The sequence below is a fragment of the Cryptotermes secundus genome, unplaced genomic scaffold (assembly GCF_002891405.2).
Source record: "Cryptotermes secundus unplaced genomic scaffold, Csec_1.0 scaffold26, whole genome shotgun sequence".
NCBI classification, from domain to species: domain Eukaryota; kingdom Metazoa; phylum Arthropoda; class Insecta; order Blattodea; family Kalotermitidae; genus Cryptotermes; species Cryptotermes secundus.
Window position 1 is genome coordinate 1,297,740 of NW_019743656.1, and position 6,273 is coordinate 1,304,012.

At 43.5% G+C, this 6,273-nt stretch overlaps 1 long non-coding RNA gene across 1 annotated transcript; it reads left to right on the forward strand.

Moving 5' to 3' along the window:
* Positions 1 to 3,736: 3,736 nt before the first annotated feature.
* Positions 3,737 to 5,964, forward strand: LOC111874143. The gene is made up of 3 exons (XR_002844493.2): positions 3,737 to 3,854; positions 5,277 to 5,394; positions 5,801 to 5,964. It is a non-coding gene; the product is annotated as an uncharacterized LOC111874143 (long non-coding RNA).
* Positions 5,965 to 6,273: the final 309 nt, after the last annotated feature.

Sequence of the window (6,273 nt, forward strand, 5' to 3'; positions counted from 1 at the left end):
CAACGCGCCGAAACATTCTTCAAGTGTCGCAGTTTTTAGGAGGAAAAGGCATCTCTGCCATGGACCATCCGCCAGTCTCTCCTGCCTTGGCTCCAGCTGACTTCTGGCTGTTTCCAAAACTCAAGTGTACTGAAACCAAAGCGTTTCTCGGACTTGAGGACATTACATCATCTGTTAAAAAATGACACACATTCCTGTCCGGGATTTTAAGAACTGTTTGGAACAGTGGCCGAAGCGCTGGAAACGCCGTAAAGAAGTGGAGGGAGATTAATTTGGAAAATATCTGCAGCTCTTAAAATAAATTTTTAAGAAACCAGTTTCGGAACTTATTTGCCCGACCTGCATACTCGTCTTGTGTTGCGTCCTATTATGTAAATCGCTATAACTGATATGTATTACATTTAACACATCGTTTTATCGAGCAGGTTGTATTGCTGTCTAGGACATGTTTCGGCATACATGTCACATGACAGGAATATGATGTATGTTCCAAAGACGAGGACAAGGAGACAGGGGGTGGATCCTCGAACATAATACAGCATCTTGTGTGACTCACGCCCTAATCCCTCTGTGCTCCCAGCCTCGGACTTCGCCCCACCACTGCACACGCTACGTTGGGTGATCCTTGGCGCCTTCCAGCAAAGTCAAAGCGGTTATTGCGTTTCAAATGAATCAGCCTTGAGAACTGAGCGGCCGAGGTCAATATCTTGTCCTGCTTCACGCGCGGCTAGGGCTGGCAGACCCATTGATGTGTGACAATCCTTCTGGAATTGGAAAGCTAATAGTTTTTTAATATACCGCCCGCTTAAACATAACGAGAAGTATGCACTTTTCCCACACAGTGTATTTCCGGGGGTAAAGCGGCCAGGACGTGAAGCTGAATACCCACCTCCAACTAGTGCGAAGTCAATAAAACGTGGCTCTGTATATCCACTCCTCAATACGCCTTCATGGCGTAGTGCTTAATTAGTTGAGCATAGGGACAGCTGTTTCCCTAAACAGCATTAACCTGTTGGGCTCTGTAGCGGAGACGTAATGCGTGTGTTCCCTGTGAGGTACGGGCTGGATTCGTGTATAATACAGAACTCTGCATTCTGCCGACACGGTGTGTTCATGTGTTCCGTATGGTTCTCACAATAAACACAGAGTGTTTCCTTAAACAGCATTAACCGGTTGGCCTCTGTAGCGGAGACCTAATGGGTGTGTTTCCTGTGAGGTACGGACTGGATTTGTATATATTACATAATTCTGCATTCTGCCCACACGGTGTGTTCATGTGTTCCGTATGGTTCTCACAATAAACACCGAGTGTTTCCCTTAACAGCATTAACCGGTTGGGCTCTGTAGCGGAGACCTAATGGGTGTGTTTCCTGTGAGGTACGGACTGGATTTGTATATATTACATAATTCTGCATTCTGCCCACACAGTGCATTTGTGTGTTCCGTTTGGTTCTCACAATAAACAGCGACTGTTACCCTAAACATCATTAACCGGTTGTGCTCTGTAGCGGAGACGTAATGTGTTTCCTGTGAGGTACGAATTGGATTTTTATACATTAGAATATTGGGTCATGGGTCCCTTGGAACTCGGAACCAAGAATCACTGTGCTGGCGAGGACCAGCAGCAAATTAACATCACAACATCCCATGCTGGGTCACCTGCCTCCAATCCAGCTCTCACATCCAGTTAATTTAAGATTTATCTCGGCATCTACGTCTGTGCACCCGTTTATATTTTCCAAGTGTAATCTTCTCCGCGCCGGTCACGGTAGCCGAGCGGTCTAAGGCGTGCACTGTCTTCGCTCGCTCGGAAGCCGGGATCGTGGGTTCGAATCCCACTCAGGGCATGGATGTTTAGTTTGTGTGTGTGCGTTTTTCTGTGTTTGTGTACAGGTAGAGGCCTTTCGACGAGCTGATCACCCGCCCAAGGAGCCCTACCATATGTCTAAGATCTAGATAAACCGAAGTGAACGGAGAAGTTCATGGAGGTAGGCCTAGGCCCACTGGGGCTGTAGTGCCAAGGGGGGAAAAAAAATCTCCGCATTTATTTCTCGACATATCCTCCATCAACATTGATACACCTGTGCCAGCCATTTCCGCACCTGGTCGGGCATCATCTGCGACTTTCGAACGCCCTTGAGGGAATGTATCGACCCAGTTGTGAACCACTCTACGCGATAAACACTTCCTGCCGTAAACAGGAAACATTTCTTTATGAATATCTTTTGCAGTGAGTCTTTTGTCCATAAAAAAGCACAAAAGAACTCTCCTATTCGGTAGTACAATATACACCCAAGCACGGTAGCCATTTTTACTACTGAAAGCAGTCTATGAATATGCGCATATGCGTCTGCTACCTAGACTTTTTTATATTGAAATCTAAATGTATATAAAAAGGCCTAAGCCTTCCGGCCCTCTGCAGCACAGTCTTATAAACAACGTATTCTATCATAGCGGTTGTCCCGTTATTTTTTAATATATCTCTTTAACTTAGCTCTAGGAATATGCTATTAATATGCTACCTATACTGTCATGAAGCTGGACTGCTTCCATTTGTGACCTATTTAATGACTCTCCCTCGTAATTTTGTTGTTTATGTTCCCAATTAACAGCGCTATAATATTTTAAGCGATCAATATATTACTTAAGATCACAAGGTCGCTCTTATTCTAAGGCAATATTAAAACATTACACGTATTACCTTCGCTCTTATCTGCAAAAGAACATTTTGCTTTTTATACACAAAATAATCATCTCGTAAAGTACATTCTCCGTAGCAACTGACGAATTCAATAGGAATTCAGTTTTACGTCTTTCAAGCCTCGAAAGTATATAAATATGCAAGAATCCAATGCGAACCACACAGGAAACACATTACGTCTCCATTACAGAGCCCAGCCGGTTACTGATGTTCAGGGAAACAGTCGCTGTTTATTGTGAGAATCATGTTAAGGTAAAGTTGTCCCTGTGCTTAACTAATTAAGTACTATGCCATGAAGACGTATGGAGAATTGGATGTATAGAAACACACGGTGTGTGGGCAGAATCGAAATTTAAATGTTAAATCTGGTGGTACATATAGTTACCGCTATGCTCTGAAGGGTTCAGTCATTTGACGCAGAGTCAGAGTCAGAATCAGAGTTATTTACGACTGGCGGTTTACCGCCAATCAGTTCGTCTTGGCGACAATCCCTCGAGACTCACGACCAGTAATTTTACCCGTATTTTCCAACTGAACACTTGCGGTTATAGTCCTTATGACCGCTGCTGGCCCTTACCAGCGCCGTCATTCTCGGGTTCGAGTCCCGCTGGGGCCAGGTCCACGCATTTATATTCCCAGGAACATGGTGCCCCAGTTACACCCCCAGGCGCTGGATTCCCGTTTCGTCGCCTCCTGCGACTTGCAGGGCTACGGTGGAGGTATCAAAATATTTAATAATTCAGTTCCTCCATCACACAAAGCACACTGCACCTCCATTACATAGGGAAACAATCACCATTTACTGTGAGAAATCATACGATACATGTAAATACACCGTGAAGGGAAAGCGCGCCCAGTGGTACGTGTAGTAAACACTGTCCTTTACAGTGTCAATGGAATATTTGTCATTTGTTTCATTCCGTGACGAAAGGGGGCACGTAGGATGACGTAACGGCATTGTACTTACAAGTTGCCATTACGGCCTACTGCACACGGCGCAGGTCGCGTCAGCAACGTCACGACAGCAGTCAGGTCAGGTCGTGCGGAACCGTCGCATAAAAGGGGACAGCTGTGCTCACTGGTGCTACAGCTCGCTGCAGACACAGAAGAACAACGCTCAAGATGCCAGACCCCTGCTGTGGAAGCGGAAAGGGTGAGTTACACGGCACTCTCTGTTCTTACCACTGATGTAAGCTTCGCTGTTTGTCATGAAGTAATATTGATTCTCTGTTACGCTGGTGGAAAGTATGTGTACCACCTACTGTAAAATTAAGGAACTCAGCGTCTTGCCCACACAGTGCAGGTTCATGAGTTATATGATTCTCACAATAACTACAGCATTAACCGTCTAATCTTTCTAACACACAGTGCAGGTTCATGAGTTATATGATTCTCACAATAACTACAGCATTAACCGTCTAATCTTTCTAATGAAGGAATAGTGTGTTTTCTGTGATGTAGGAACTGAATTCTTACATATTATTTCGATGAACGTCGATACTAACGGTTCAACATTCTGCAAGTACAGTATGAGGGGGGGGGAGAGAAGAAGTGACGTGTTTGAGGTTATGTTTCTAAAATTTGTGTATAACACGGAGATTTGTATTACCAAAAACACGCAAGTAGCACGAATGTTAGAATTTATAAATGCATACGTAATATTACTTCGAAAACCTGAGGGAAAGAGATCATTTGGGAGACCTAGACGTAGATGGTAGGATAGTTATTAAATGTAGGATGGTGTCCTTTGGTATGTGGCGCGGTTTAGTCTGGTATTCAGGTGAAGACTGAGGCAGCAAGTTACTCCTATTTACTACGATTTACCAAACTACACGGCATTACCTTCCAGAATACAGGAGTATCGTTCATAGTTAGGCTTCGAGGACCCCAAATCTGATACAGTATCTCAAATGAATAGGATGTGAATGGGACTGGGTTCGTGTGGCTGTTGTGAACACGGTAATGAACATCCACGTTCCATAAAAAGACGGGCAGTTACTTGAATAGCTGGGAAATCAGTTTCTTTGGGTTATGTAGGTTTAATTCGAATAGTGGGGTCCTTGCCGATCCACTTACATACATAGTGAGTGTGTATTTCAGTTGATTTCATATTTCTACCGAGAATTGTAACAGAGCGAGCGTTAAAACTTCTGTATTATAAGTTTATTTCTGTTGCTTGCTTTACGACGCTGGCCGTAACAAGATTCTTTGCGTCGAACGATAAGAACATGCATGAATTGGAAGGGATTTGGAAGGAAGCAGTCATGGCTTAATGGAAAATACTGCCTGGCATTTTTCTGGCGGAACTGAGGAGAACTATTAAGAATCTCAGGAATTTCTGGTGTTCCGGTCGAAATTCGAACCAAGCACCATTAGGAGTCTTTGAGCTTTACCGCTATATCAACCCGCTCGGCATTTGTTTATAATGCCCGGAACGTGGCCTTTAAAATATTTAGACGAAAAAAAAAAAGCTCAAATGATTTGTCATTAGGGCTGTAGTAGTGTTATGTGCCGTGCCCTTATTTTGCATAAGGCATTAATTATTTCATGTTTCTCAACGTCTGTTTACCCGCAGGATGCGAGGGTTCCGGGTGCAAATGCGGCAGTGGCTGCACTTGCTCCAACTGCGCATGCGGAACGAAGGGGTCTTCCGGTGGCACCAAGGACAAGCAATAGAAGAAACTTTCTTAGCGGTAAGCCTGTCGAGTATGCAACCCAACATACGAGTATGACAGCATGTTTGCTGACATTAGCTTTATGCATGATCAGTGTTCACGTGGAATTTCCTGGTTACCTAAACGAGCATTGGTGTAACTTAATCATCGTGCCGAAGGAATGTTTCAGTAGTTCCATAGTTTGCTGTGAAATGTAGTGCGCCGTGTAGTCTGGTAGCAGTGCCCATAAGACCGTATGACATCACATTTCAAGTTTTTTGTAGAGGCAAAGAGAAGGCTGAGTTGGAGGATATTGCTTTTGTATTGGTGGGAAACTTGGTATACTTCAGGGAATTCGAAATTGTAACTAATGAGAACACGTGTTACATCTTGCAGGGCTTCTGAAGGGCAGAGTACTGATGCATGTGACGCTCTATTGTTTCAGGATACCATGCAAGCTCTCCATCATTGCTTCGCGAAGAACAACACTGTCACTTCAAAAGTCGTCACTTGCGTGTAATAATATATAGAGATTGTACATGTACAATTTTGTTTTGGATTGTGCGCATTTTAATGGAATTAAAATAAATTTCTACATTAAATGAAAAAGGCTGTGTTGATTTTGATTCTTCGTGGCTGTGGTTTTCAGTCTGTGCGAGGAGCTGGTTAGAAAGGGGCACATGTATAGTTAAATTCAGTGTAATTCTAAAAATGTATAACGGTTGTAAAATCTTTATAAATATTAATTGAAATAGCTCTTCTGTATACACACAAAAGTAAGAACGTGGGGGTGCCATTAAAATTTGGAAACCGCTCCTATATGGCATTGCAATGAAATATAGTTCCTTTCCTGAAATCTGTCTGCCTTAAAAGTGAGGTTAGGTGTGGCTTATACAATCCAATGGGATTTACTGTATG